Source organism: Heterocephalus glaber, unplaced genomic scaffold (assembly GCF_053883595.1).
Source record: "Heterocephalus glaber isolate CG9 unplaced genomic scaffold, H.glaber_assembly_v1.0 deba00001504, whole genome shotgun sequence".
NCBI classification, from domain to species: Eukaryota; Metazoa; Chordata; class Mammalia; order Rodentia; family Bathyergidae; genus Heterocephalus; species Heterocephalus glaber.
The window spans coordinates 2,993,312-3,008,388 of NW_028258324.1; the positions used below are offsets into that span (position 1 = coordinate 2,993,312).

Below are 15,077 nucleotides of genomic sequence, written 5' to 3' on the forward strand. Positions count from 1 at the left end.
GTCCTCCCAGGGTCTGCCTGGCTAGTGGCTAAGTTCCTACAGACCAGAGTGGTCCAGGCCAAGCCATTACCTTCTGCCCACCTGTCAGCCTGAGTCCTCCCCACCCTCTCCCATTGCCTGGATTGGGACCTGCCACTCAACAGCTGACCTGACCTCCAGGGACCACTCACTGCCTTGGGTGCCTTCTGCTCCCTGGACAGAGGATTCACTTACTTTGGCCAAGGAGTGCTGCCTGCAGGCACGGTGCCCACTCTGTCCTGGGCACTGCCCTCCTACACTTTCCCGCCATGTTACCCTGTTCCCAGAAGCAGGTCATTGCTCCTCTGGCCACAGCCATCCCAGGGCTCCTGCTCACACATCAGGTCTGACTGGTATAGAAGATGGGGCATGGCAAAGCTGGCTGGGGAAATGAGCCGAGCCTGTCAATCACAAGTTACCTGGGCAGCTTGAGGACCACGGATGTGGGTCTTCTCTTGAGCGCCCATGAGATGAGGACAGCATAAAAGAAGAGTGGCCATCATGGAAAGCTGCTACTGTGAGTTTCCATTTTACTGTCCGCTGCATTTCACAGATGCAGCATGTACTTTTAGTTTTGCTTTTACCCTCTTGTTCTTTGTTTGGCCCAACTTCATTCTGTAGAGCTGATTTCTTTCATACCCATTCACCCCACAGTTCTCAAATAAATATTAGCACTATTTTTGGTTTCTCTCTTCCAATTCTTCATTTGAGGCAAGAAGGACCTGGAATATTTTTGAAGGGGAAACATTTCTAAAGGAACTAAACAATAACATGACCACGGCTGGGTTCTCCTGATACTGGGCACAGGGCCATGACTTTGCTGGGATCCCAACCATTCTCCCGCCACTACAGGTTTCCCAGGCTGGGCCAAGGTGTCTATCTTTATGGCCAACTGAGAGTGAGGATGTCACATGCATCCTGAACCCACCCTGCCCGGGAGCAGAGTGAGGCCTGGGTATGGCCCTCAATGCCTCACCCAGCTCTGATGACAGTCCCGCTGTTGTCAAACCTCATGCCATTGAGACTGTCGCTTAGCACTGCACTGAAGATTAGGAAGCCACAGGAGATGGGGCTGGAGAGGAGGAGGGATGGGTAAGGGTTAGGGTGACGAATTATTTGTCTAAAAAGCAGAAACAAATTTGTTGGTTTGGATGGAGCAATATTTATTTGCTGTACATAGCAAATGCCAGATTTTAATATTTTATTAAAACACCATGTTTGCTAAAAAATAAAAACAGACAACTATATCAAAGGAACAGAATATCTAATCCATATATACATGTATTTAACAAAGTCAGCTGATCTTTGACAAAGGAGCAAAAGCAAGCCAATGGAGCAGAGACAGGCATTTCAACAAAGTATGCTGGGATTACTGAACATCCATGTGTGAAAGATGAAATTAATCTAGACATAGATTATATACCCTTGACAAATGTTAACACAGGTGGATCATAGAACTCCACGTAAAGCTCAAGACTCAAAACTGCTGGAAGTAAACACAATAGAAAACCTAGATGACCTTCCATATGGCAATGCTGTTTAAAAATATAACACTAAAGACACAATCCATGAAAGATATAATTGGTAAGACAGACTTCATTAAGTTTAAAATTGTCAAACTCTGGGACATGGCATATCCTGGACACCTCTACCCCAGCTTGGCCAGGCAGAAAACTCTGCCACCCACTGGAAGGGCCATCACACCCACACTGGGCACCAGTGGGAAAGGCCATCGTGTCCCACCACTGGGTTCCAGGAAACATCTACACCGCCACCTGTTCCAAGGAGCACAGAACGCCCTATCTTTGCCCCAGACTCCTCTTGCAATGAATCCTCCCACCAACCTGACAGCCACCTAGCAACCACTCTACTTAAGTCTGTGCTCTCCCCTTTCTACCCTGGTTCTGCCAGAGCCAGTCCACCTGCTTGCCCACATTGAATAAATGACTGCCTTGCTCCCAAGAGATGAGACTGAGCAGATTCTCTCCGTGTCTCCCTAACAGAACTCTTATGTACTAGGAAGACAATGTCCAGAGAGGCAGATGTCACACCATGGCCCAGAAGAAACATTTACAAAAGACACCTGACAAAAGACTTATCCAAAACATATTTTATAAACCTCCTATCTGTCAACATCATGAAAATTTACAACCAGACTAAGAAATGGGCAAAAGTCTTGGCCAGACAGTCACAATACACAGATGGGAAGGAAGGATATGTAAATCTAACCCACGACATGCTAGAGAATTCACGGCTGAGACTAAATGGACCAGTTCTTCACAAGCCACAGACTACAAACTCACATTTTAAAATCCTCAAAGGAAAACGTTCTAGTGTTTTCACTGGAAAGTTCTACTGAATGTTATAGGAAGAAAGAAAACAAAGTTCACAGAATTTCAGCAAATAGAAGACACAGAACATTTCTCACTTATTATGGGTGTCTGTTAATACACAGATACCAATGTTAGGCAACAGCACTGGAAGAACCCTGCAGCCCAATGCCCACCTTGAGCATACGCAAAACACCCTATCAAATCTAGTCTCCTGCAAGGAGTACAAGGCATTGGGATCAAGTGAGGGGACCCACCCAGATGGAAAGAATGAGGGAACACATTTTAATCTGCATAATTAATTAAAAATAGAAATTCTGTGAGAGCTGCAGCATGATCATCTTAAAAGATAAAAGCTTTGACAAGATTCACCATCACTCAAGATTAAAATAAAAAATCTCTCAGAATTATGAACAAAACGGAGGTAACTCTGACAAAGGTTATCAACAGGACCAGCACTAGCTGAGCTGTACTTAATAAATCAAGGCTGACTTCCTCCCAATCAACGGATAGGGGGGCCATTGGCTCTCTCCCCTCCTGTCCTATAGCATGAGACTGATTTCAGCCTAGAAATGGGAAAAGGGAAATACAAGCAGCATTCCATCTGGAGAGGAGGTGATCTGCGCAAAGGAGAAGTGTGGAGGGAAACAAAAACAATGCTGGGGACCAAGAAAAAAGTGAAGCAACATCAGGCCTGACATCCCTGTGTCATGAAGGGAAGAAGAGCTTGCGGGGTGCAGGGTGGACCCAGGAGGGGAGCAAAGGAGTGGAACAGTCAGAAACAGATGCATGCATTAGCCCTTTTCTTGTTTTGAAACAAGGATGCGGAGGTGAGTCAGGGGAGAGGTTAGTCTTCTCAAAACACTGAGTGCTGAACATTCATACGTATTTTTTAAAATGTTAACTTTGACTTCTGTTTGACATTTCCACTGGAAGAAAAAACCCAGCAGAAATGGCTCATAGGTTTCAAATGAAGAGGAGGAAGTAAGAGAAAGTCCGTGCAGGGCGCGGCCAGCAGGACGACACGGGACAAGGATGTGGGACGCAGAGCAGAGCCCAGAGGTGGCACCTGCACCCCAGCCCCCGCATCACCTCGTGCGGGCCTGAACTGCGCCCCTTGGTCCCATAGCTGCGCGACTCCATGGATGGACCGGGTTGGTCTCCTCTGTGCACCTGCGCACCGGGGCCTCGCCAGGGGGAGGCAGCCCTGAGGAGCAGGAAGTGGCCAGGCTCCCCGAGGCGGCACCTGCGCTCCAGCCCTGGCGCGCCCTGCACCCGCGAGCTGCTCACCACAGCCAGGTCAGCGTGGTGTCCACCTCTGCTTCCTCCCGAGTCGCGCTGGCTGGGGGCACTCACCCTGATCCAGGGGAACCGCAGACCCAGCTGGCACGCTCAGCTCTGGTGACAACGCCACTGCAGCTCAAAGAACAAGGACACCCAGAAGTTCAGGGAGACCTGGTGACCGGGCCGCCGCCACCTCCGTGCCCCCCGCGAGGGCCAGGACAAAAGGACGCCCCGGGAGGCAACTGGAGCTGGGGTTCTCTGCAAGCGTGCAGCACTGGCAGGTGCCCAGTGTGACACAGAAAAGCTCAGACGCATCCACAGCACTTGTCACCTGCTGCACTGCACCACTGTCCACTCACAGAGCCCAGGCGGGAGCACAGGCCCCGCCCCTAATGAGCGGCTGTTCCTGGACTGGCCCACCAGGAGCAGCTGGGCGTGCTCAGGGCAACTCCACCAGCCTGGCCCCTAGCTGAGGAGTCTCTGTCAACTCCTCCAGCCTTTGTGATGGCTCTGTCCCCCACAAAGTCGCACCAGCCTGCCAGTTGTGCTGCTTGTATGTAACTGCAGCACAGAGGGCTGTGTGGAGGTCTCAAGCCCTGGTTTTTATTTTTACTTTTTTTTCTTTTTGTGTTTGTAGACGGTGCTTAATTTCACCTGTTTGTTTTCTAAATTATGAGTGTGTGTGTACATATTTACTTATGGTGCTCTTTCAAAAAAATGGGAAGAAGAAAAAAACTCCTCTTCCTCTCCTAGCTCTTGCTCCCTCCATCAGTCCTTTCCACACCACCCTCGCCCCTTTTAATGTTTTTCATTAAAATTCACATTTCTGATTGCAATCCTTGCTTTTCTGTTTTCAGCAAAGTCTCACTACACTAAGGAATAAAGTAAGGCCTTGCAATTTCCGGTGAGGGGAATATTTTTTATCTACTGCACCGAGGAAACCCTAAGAGAAAACTGTACCAAGTGGATTTTGTTAAAGTCTGTGGGACAAGAGAATGTAGAGACAAACTGATGAGAGGTCAGAAACTGTGCAAAATCTATGACAAAAGACTCTTACCCAAAACATACACACATCAGTACATTAATAAAACAACTCAATTAAAAATGGGCCAAACACTTGAACATTTAACCGAAGAGACTATCTAAGGCAAATGAACACCAAAAGATTCAACAGAATTAGTCCTTAGGAAATGCAAATTTAAGCAGATGAGCGCAGTGGAACATGCCGGGGAGTGTCAACACTACTCTTGTTTTTTGAAGCTGAAAACTTCCTTGCATACACAAAATGCAATGAGAGATATATCACAAATATGGCCTGCTAATAAAACAAATGCTGAGGACCTTTTCTACAAGGCTTGAATTTGTGATTCTCCTGCCTGCGCCTCCCAGAGTGGTGCTGGGATTACAGGTCTGCAGCACCATCCCAGGCTAAAGCACTGTAATTGTGGAAAATTGGACATAGGTGATTTGCAGTAGCAGCACACTCAAGTAGATGACAATACATTCGTACTATGAAATAATGAAAAAGGGAAATACTTGGAAAGAGCATAGGCTCTGGAGCCAGGGTGAGAAATCATATCTTCATCATTTCTTCTTGTTATAGGGATAATTATAATCCTTTTTACTAACATAAAAAAGAAACACTATTTGCAATAACCTGTAATGAAACAAATAAAAGCCAGTTGATGTAAATGTGTGTGTGCATAGCTGTGTATGTACACACATATATATGTAGATGCATAGAGAGAATCCTATGATAGGAGAATAGAAAGTTGGAGTGAGTTAATAGAAATACATCCATCTGTAAGTAATTTTGTAATATTTTAATATCTTACAACTTTATGTATCAGTGTATATTAGATGTAAAATTAAAATCAATAAAGGTGCCCAGATTCAGTGGCACATACCTGTAATTCAGGTACTTGAGAGGCTGAGGCAAGAAGACTACAAGTTTGAAGCTAACCTGGGCAATTTAGCAAGACCTCAAAAATTTTTTAAAAATACAAAATTAGGAAAGATGCAGGGGTGGGGTGCGCATAGGGGCATATTCCTGTAATCCCAGCACTTGGGAGGCTGAGGCAGGAGGATCTTTGTGAGTTCAAGGTCAAGCTAGGTTACATAGTGAGTTCAAGGCTGGTCTGAACACCATAGTGAGAGCCTGTCTCAATAAACAAAAAACAAACAAAAAGAGTTTGGGTCCCAGCACTCAGGAGGCTGAAGCAGAAGAACTGCCACAAGTTTGAGGCCAGCCCGGGCTACATAGTAAGTTCAGGGCCAGCCTGAACTACAAGCGAGACCCTGTTTCAAAAAAACAAATCAAAACAAAAAAGAGCTTGGGGTTCAGCTCAGTGGTAGAGAACCCCTAGGTTTGATTCCCAGTACTGCCAAAAAAGATCAATAAAGGCAAAGATGACTAATATATAGATATCTGTAAAATACGTTACTTGACAGATTAGATTTTCCAAAGATGAGCACACCAACACAATTGCTTCTTGGCCTTTTGGCTAAGATTAAGTGTAGCACACCAACATATACCTGATTCCAATATATAGCTCATTCCATTGGGGTAGGGCTTCATTCTCTACCCTTGAATGTGAAAGGATCTTTGTAACTGCTTTAACCAATAATGTGTGGTAAAAGTAATGTTGTGTGACTTTAAATGATAGGTCATAAGGGCAATATAGCTTTCATCTGTCTATCTCTCTGTCTCTCTCTTTCTCCATTTCAGTACTGGAGACTGAGGGATTGAACCCAAGACCTTTGTGCTGAACTACATCCACAGCTTTTTAAAAGAAAAATTTTTTTATTATTTTTTATTATTATTGTTATTATTATTATTATTATTTTTGGTACCAGGGATCGAACTCGGGTCCTTGTGCTTGTGAGGCAGGTGGCAGAACCACTGAGCTAAATCCTCAGCCAAAAATTTTTTATTTTTGACACAAAGTCTCCCTAAGTTGCCCAGGCTGGGCTTGAAATTGTGATCCTCCTGCATCAGCCTCCCAGAGACTTGTGATTACAGGTATGCATGACCGAACCTGGTTTGTTTGTTTTTTGGTACCGGGGATCAAACTCAGGTCCTTGCACTTGCACAGCAGGCGGTGAAACGAGAGCTAAATCCCCAGCCCTCACCATAATTTTTAATAGCTTTTTTCACTGTGTATTTTATCAAAATTTAATAGAGCTCTGTTTTTGGACATTTAGTTTGCTGTAAACTTTCCCTATTAGAATCAGTGTTCTAAAGCACTTTTTTTTTTTTTGGTCCCTGGGATAAAACTCGGGTCCTTGTGCTTTCGAAGCAGGTGCCGGAACCACTGAGCTAAATCCGCAGCCCTAAAGCACATATTTTCATGCACATCTTTAAATTTTTGGCTCAGTGTTTTGGCATAACTTTTAAATATTAATTTTCTAGGAAGAAACTACTGCTTCTTAAAAATAATGTTGGAATCAGCTGAAATGTTAACAATAATACTGAAAACAAGGTTGGATCTGTGTTTCAGAAAATCACCTTTAACAGGGGAAAGACAGAAGATGAAAAAAGCTAACTAGTTGGCCTTCCATATTCAAGGTTTCCATATCTAACTCAACTATATGCAGGCAAAAAATACTTTCATTTATTTATTTTTGGTCTTTTTTGAGACAGGGTCTCACTATGTAGTTTAGGCTGGCCTGGAACTAATGGCAATCCTCCTGCCTCAGACTCCCCAGTGCTGGCATCACAGGAATGTGCCACCACGCTCAGCTCAAAAATATTTTACAAATTGTGTCTATAGCCAAGCATGGTGATATACACCTGTAATCTCAGCATTTTGGAGGCTGAGGCAGGAATATCACAGATTTGAGGCCAGTCCAAGTTCAACACTGGCTTGTAGTACATGACAAGATCATGTCTCAAAAAACAAAACAAAACAAAACAAAAAACCAAAAAAAACACAATAAAAATGAAAGAAAAGAGAAAGCAAAAAGTGTATGCACTGACTTGTCACTTCCCTAAGCAATACAGTACAATTATGTCTATGGGATTTACATTAAGTGTTATAAGTAATCCAGAGATTGTCTGAAGTGTTCAGGAGGATGTGTGTGCAAATTGCTATGCCATTTCACATATGGCTCTTGTGTGTCCTATTTTGGTGCGGGGTCCTAGAACCAATTTTAATGTCTTTTCTCCGACAATATAGTGTGACAACGCTTCATAGATTCCAATACTCTGTACATGCCTGCATTTAATGAGTATCCTCATTCTGTATTTTGCAAGTACAAGAATTAGACTTATGGGGGGCCGGGGATTTAGCTCAGTGGTTTCACCGCCTGCTGCGCAAGTGCAAGGACCCAAGTTCAACCCCCGGTACCAAAAAAAGAAAAAAAAAAGAATTAGACTTATGGGGGCTGGGGATTTAGCTCAGTGGTTCCAGCGCTTCGCAAGCGCAAGGTCCCAAGTTCGATCCCTGGTACCAAAAAAAAAAAAAAAGAATTAGACTTATGGAATTAATATGAGATGGAAAAAATGGGAACAAAGTCTTTGTAAATAAGGAGGGATGGAGGGGTTGAAAGGAGGGCAGGGGTATGGGGAAAAATAAGAATCAAGAGAGATTATGTAAAGGTGCAAATTTCCAATGATGAATGTCATTATATTGTATACCTAAAATGTACCAATAATATAAAATAAAATTTAAAAAGAAGAATTAGAAGACTTGTTCTTCTTCAACTCACTGGAGTGGATTTATTACCAATAACCCAAAGTGAAATTTTTGATTTGCAGAAAACATATTTTGGATCCTTTGCTAGTAGTATCGAAATTTACAGGGTTTTTTGTTGTTTTTTGTTTTTTTGAGAGAACGTCTGGCTATGTAGCCCAGTCTGCGCTTGATCTTTAGATCCTTCTGCCTCAACCTTCCCAGTGCTAGGGTTACAGGTATGGGGCACAACACTAAGCTACACGGATGTTTTGTCAAAACAGATGAAACAAGTATACTGGATTGTAGTACATAGACATTTATGTAGCTAATATACAAATTTACAACCTTAAAATGCTATTCATTACTATTAACTTTCACTTCAAATTAATATAGGGTTTTAGAAATTTTTTTGGTACCGGAAATCGAACTAAGGACCTGGCGCTTGCGAGGCAGGCGGCAGAACCACTGAGCTAAATCCCTGACCCATGGGGCTTTTAAATTAACATGAGGCTTTTACTATTTTATTACACCTAAATTAGGTCCATGAGCTGGGTTAAACTTGAAAATCATGTATTTCTAGCAAGAACTCATAAGATAGCCCGTTATTATCAGTCCATTCATGACTTGAATGTGGGCAGAAATACTTTGGGTTATCTATGGACTTGTACAGCCAGGAGGCTCTTAACATCACCGACTTCACTCTGGTGCTTCCACAGCAGTGTCGCTGTACCTTCATCCTCTGTCCTATCTATCTATATATTTGGCTACCGATCTTAGAAGATACTGGAAGTTCTAATGATAGTTCCCATGCTGTGAAAAGAAAGTGAAATAAAAAGTTAAGATGCAATCTTGAGCGTAAATGGATGAAGAACTGGGCAGTGACTGTAGCAGTGGCGGGCAAAGTCAAAGCCGGCGCGGTCCACCTAGCGTCACCCTCTGGGGACAGGCAGAATCACTGTGCGGCTTCCCTTCGGCCACAGTTGCCAGGAGCCCAAGGTCCTAAAACCGTCCCGTGGACGCATGGATGACTTCTAGGTGTCCTACGCCGGAGGAGCCAGTGAGAAAGGCTGCTGTTAATATCCCGGCCGGAGGCGCTGGTAGGTCAAAGCGGGAATAGATGTTTAGATCATTTCTTCACAAGCCGAGAGCTTTGTTGCCTCCTGCAGAGGCGGGCCCCGATATCTCAGCAGGACTTGGTGGGAGACCAGATTTGCCACTGAGCAGCTCCGAGGAAGAGCCCTACCAGGAACCTGCCGCTATCAGGGCGACCACTGGGGCTACACCAGCCGGAAGTGACGCAACTTCTCAGGGCACTTCCGGAGCTGCGGGACTGCTCCGCCGAAGGAAGCAGCGCGGGGTCGACCCGCAGCCTCCGCAGTCGCAGCGTCCGAGTCAGACCTCACTGGCCCATCTTGTCCTGCTCTGGCCTGCCGGGGCTCTGCGGCCGCGGGGTCGCGATTCCCGGTAAGTACGCGACAAAGGTCGAGGCCTTGTTTACCCTGACTAGCCGTTGGCGCGCGCGCGCGGTGGTGGCGGGGGGGGGGTGCTCTCCGCGCGCCTTCCCGGACTGGCCCGGCTCCGCCTTCGCCGCCGCCCGAGAGGCCTCGGCGTCCCTCGCCTCCGGGATATGGTCTGAGCGTACCCCACTGCCTACAAAGGGCGGCAGGCGGCATAGGCCCGGGCCCCGGCTGGTGGACGCCTGGTGTCTCCGCTCTTGCCGCTTCGCCAGCTTGTGGGAGAGGTCGGAGGCCAGCGCCGCTGACCCGCGGGCGCCGGCACTTCTGGGCCCGCCCGACGCCACCTGGGAAGGCGGCGCGGCCGCCAGGCTCCCCGCGCGAGTTTTTTGGGGGTTCCCAATGCTGTGGCATCGGGGAGGACGTCCGGGGCCGCGGCTCCGGAGCCACTGGCGGCCCAGCTGCGCCCGCCTCGCCACGCGCCGTCCGCGCCCGCTCCGTCTGGACACTTACTGTGCTTAGTGCCTGATAGTCGCTCTGTCCCGGAGCACTTTTAAGTCCTCTGTGCCTTTGCCACACGTGGCCATGGACTATTTGACGTGTGGTGCGAGTGAGAAAGTAAACTTGTAAATTTCACTTAATTTTTAAATTAGCTAAATAACAGCACGTTGCTAGTGGCTACTGTGTTAGGACGCATAAAAAGTGTAGTTTATTTTATTTGATCTTTCCATACCGGGAAAGTGGAGAGTTTAGAAATTTAAGTCGTCGAGTCATATTTTTGTGGCACATAGTTTTCTTCAGAGATTTTAGTGATTGACCATTCGTTGCTAAATATGGTGTATAGAGTGGACCTCCGTGAGACTTGCCAAACTTCTCTTGTTCTCATCAACAGTGCGTTTACCGGGGATTGAACCAGGGCTTTCACACTGAGCTACATCTCCAGCCCTGTTTGTTTGAGTGTCTGTTTATAGTTTTTTTGAGACAGAGTCATTCTATGTAGTTCAAGCTGGCCTTGAACCCACTATGTAACCCAGGCTGGCCTCGAACTTGGTGATCCTTCCGCTTCAGCTGCTCAAGTTTTGGAATTACCGGTGTGCTGCACCACATCCGGCTCAGCCCACCCCCCTTTTTTTTGGTACTGGGGTGCCCTTTTTAATTTTGAGACTGAAGTTTCACAGAGTCGCTCAGTTACACAGGCTGGGCTCAAACTTGCCATCCTCCTGCCTCAGTCTCCCAGAGCACTGAGATTTTAGGCGTGTACCACCACACCCAACTTGTTCGTGTCCATTTTAAACTGAGAAATCTTCATTTTGGACCCTTTTCTTCTGTTTTTGACCAGACCTAGTGAGAGCAGGTCTTATGAACATGTATGTAACTTTCGCATTGGGGAGGGGTTTTTTGTTGTTGTTTTTTTAAATTCAGGGTCTCGACAAGTAGTATAGGCTGGCCTTGAACTCACTATGTAGTCCAGGCTGACCTCCAACTCCCGTTGATCCTCCTGCCTCAGCCTCCTGAGTGCTGGGATTACAGGCTTGTGTCACCACGCCCCATGGAAAAATAATTTTATATGCTCCATTTTTGTCTAAGATGTAGGCATATTTAACGTCTCAGGAAATGAAAACACCGCCATTCGTTCTCTTATTAAGAAAATAATATTGGTCCCTTTGAGCAAGGTCAACCTTGCTCAAGGGGAATGTTAGTTAACTTTGGAAAGAGTAAAAATTAAGTGTTTAATCAGATCTGGACCTAGAACACCCAAGAAGTACAAAATGAAGTTCTGATGTTTTTCTTCTTTCTTTTTTTTTTTTTTTTTTTGGAACCAGGGATCCAGCTCGGGACCTTGTGCTTGCTAGGCAGGTGGAGACACCAACTGAGCTAAATCCCTGGCTGGAGTTCTGTTCTTTGTGGGAGATTGGACACTCCTTTCCCCACCTTTTTTTTTTTTTTGAGACAGGGTCTCACTGTGTAGTTCAAGCTGGTCTTGAACTCACTGTGTACCTGAGGCAGGCCTCAAACTGAAACGGATCCTTCTGACTCAGCCTTCTGAGTGCTGGGATCATAGGTGTGTGACACCATACTTGGCACCCCCCAGCTTCTTGAACATTTAGTTGGTGAGAAGCCTGACCCATAACCTCTAAGCCTAGATCCTGAGGAGAAATCAAAGAATTTGAAAGGTGTTCTCTTCCCTTGGTGTGATTCTAGAAGGTAGCTTTGTGTCAGGTTCATGACTGGATGATGGCTACCTAAGAATCCCTGTAGTGGGCTGGGGATTTAGCTCAGTGGTTCTGCTGCCTGCCTAGCAAGCGCAAGGTCCCAAGTTCGATCCCTGGTACAAAAAAAAGAAAGGAAGGAAGGAAGGAAGGTAGGTCTTGGAAATGCAAACATAAGAATCCCTGTAGAATATCAGTAGTGATAGAAAACTGATGCTGGGTTTCACCTGCTGCTAATTGAATAATCCTGGGCAAGCTACTTAACCTTTATAATCTAGATGTGATATCAAAATATGCAGTGAATACTTAAATTTTGAACATTTACTACAGTAAAATACACATTACCATTAATCCTCTTAATGCTCCCCTTTTGTTTTGTTTTGTTTTGTTTTGTTTTGTTTTGTTTTGTTTTGTACCGGGGATCGAACTGTGGTCTTTCTGGCGAAACCACTGAGCTAAATCCCCGGCCTGCTTCCCTTTACTTTGAATATACTTGTCCCATCATTCTTGCTACTTTGTGTGCCATCGTTCTTGAGAACATAAAATTTCTAATTGAGTGAATCCTTATTAGTTTTGAATAATGGAATCTTTGCCTCTGGGAAGACCACATGGCCTTGGCCTTGGAGCATGTCAGAAGAGAGATATAGCTGGGTGTGATGGCACATGCTTGTGATTCCTGTGGTAGGGAGGGTCACAGGTTCAAGCCTAGCCTTGGTAATAGCGATTTAGCAAGACCATGTATCAAAATAACATAAAAAAGGGCTGGGATGTAGCCGAGTGGGAAGGCCCATGACTCAATCCCAGTATCATGAAAATAGAAAAAAGAAGAGATATGTGAGATGGGTATTACTATTCCCTAATGGTCATCCTACTTGGTACATTTCTATTTGAAAATAACTTTTATGAATAAAGTGAGTTCTAAAGTATTACCAGTATTACTAGTATTTTTTGTTAGATTATTAAAAGTGCAGATTGCTTTGTCAATTTTTGCAAGTCAAAATTGAAGTTGTTGGGCTGGGGATTTAGCTCATTGGGACCGCACCTGCCTGCCAAGGGCAGGGTCCTGGGTTCAATTCCCGTACCACAAAAAAAAAAAAAAAAAGAAGAATTGAAGTTGTAAGCCCAGCACATGGAGAAGTTGAGACAACTTCTGACTCCTTGTCACTTATCCTTTTATGTATGTATTTATGATACTGGAGCCAGGGCCTTGTGCATGCTAGGTATGTATTCTTGTGCTCTACCATTGAGCTACATACCTATTCCATTACTTGTTTTTTTTTTTTTTTGAGACAAGATCTCACTATGTAGCCCAGGCTGGCCTCAAACTCACAGTGATTCTCCTGCCTCAGCCTCCATGGTGCTGGTATGATGAGCATGCACCACCACATCAGGCTAAATCTTCACTTTTTAAAAAACAAATTTGTAAAAAAACAAAAACAAATTTGTAGCCAGGTATGGTGGCACACATCTGTAATCTCAGCACATTCGAGCCTGCAACAGGAGGATGGCCTGCAGCCTGGAGTACATAGTGAGTTCAAGGCCAGCCTGAACTACATAGTGAGACCCTGTATCAAAAAACAGAAAAATAAACAAAAATGTGTGACCAGGCATGGTGGTTCACGCCTACAATCCCAGTTACTTGGGATTCTGAGGCAGAATGATTATAAATTTGAGCCTAGACAATGTTGAGACTGACAAGTCTCAAAAGTGCTTCAGGCTGGGCGTGGTAGTGCACGCCTGTAATCCCAGCACTGAGGCAGAGGCAGGAGGATGTAACTCTAGCCTCAGGTGAAGGCCCTGGGTTCAATCTTTAGTACTGCCAAAAAAAAAAAAGTTACCAGTTTTGAAAATGTAATTATTCTGTTCTTTATTTTAGGTAGAAATCATACGACAGAATATTTGGGTGATGTCTACCTGAAAGATCTTCAAAAATTACTGGTATTTTTAATTTAACGATTGACTTTTTCTCTAAAGAAAAAGATTCCATTGTTAAGTTCACTCAAAGTTAGGTGTTTCCACCATAGAAAATATGTTAAAAGTTAAGTTAAGCCAGCACTTGGAACCTGGGTGAGGCAGGCAGGTTAAGAGTTCGAGGCCAAACTAGGATACTAGTGAGTTCAAGGCCAGTTTGAAGGGGACTCTGTCTCAAAAACAAAAAACAGTCAGACCTGGTAATACACATCTGTAATCCCAGCACTGTGGGAGACTGAGGGAGGAGAATTACAAGTTTGAATCCAACTGGGGCAGTTTAGTGATTCAGTGAGATCCTGTCTCAAAATAGGAAATTTAAATGGGGGTGCTGAGAATATGGCTAAGTGCAGAGGCCCTGGGTTCAGTGTCCAGTATGTGGGGGAAAGAAAAGCAAAAAAAGTTAAATTGCAAACTTCATTTTGCTGTTCTATACTTAATATGATTTTTTAAAAAAATATTTAAACCTTTATAGTTAACATATAAACTTGCATCCACTAATATCTACCCCCCTCCTTTCTTTTTCTGTCTTTATTTCTTCACACTGCTGGAAATCAAAACCAGGGCCTCACACATGAGGCTAGTCCCTATCCCTGAACTGCATCCCTAGCGCACTTCACTAGTATTTTATAATATATAAAAAAAGATTCTGCAGTCCCTTAGAGTGGTTATAGCATCATTATGCAGTTTTCACATTCATTCTTTTTTTTTTGGTATCCGTCGGGACCTTGTGGTAGCAAGGCAGATGGTGGCACCACTGAGCTAAATCCCCAGCCCACCGACATTCATTCTTAATCTTTGTTTTCCATGATGATCAGGATTATGATTGTGATTTTCACTTATTGTTGAGGATTATACCCAGGGCCTTTCACGGAGTTGGCTTCCTAGCCCTTTATTATTTTGAGACAGGTTCAGCCTCCTGAGTACCTGGGATTATAGGTGTATGCCATCAAGCACAGCATGGTTGATTTTGTTTATTTTATAACAGGTTATGAGTTGGATGTAGTGGCACAGGCCTATAATGCCTCTAATCCCAGCACTTAGGAATGTGAGGCAGGAAGATAATGAGTTTGCAGCCAGCTTCATGGTGGTTTTTTGTTTTGTTTTGGTTGGGTTGGGTTTGTTTTTTATTTTTTA

The 15,077-nt window shown here is 44.7% G+C and overlaps 1 protein-coding gene across 6 annotated transcripts in view; it reads left to right on the forward strand.

The window, feature by feature from the left end:
• Window positions 1-9,611: 9,611 nt before the first annotated feature.
• Arih2 (ariadne RBR E3 ubiquitin protein ligase 2) overlaps window positions 9,612-15,077 on the forward strand; it is a 62,574-nt gene continuing 57,108 nt past the window's right edge. For 4 of the 6 annotated variants that reach the window (XM_004833979.4, XM_021259119.2, XM_021259147.2 and 1 more), the window contains exons 1-2: window positions 9,619-9,772; window positions 13,849-13,910. The gene's annotated coding sequence lies outside the window, so the exon portion shown is untranslated. Of the gene's footprint in view, window positions 9,773-13,848; window positions 13,911-15,077 lie in introns of all 6 variants that reach the window. The other 2 variants (XM_004833978.4, XM_087186047.1) reach the window with 2 other exon arrangements.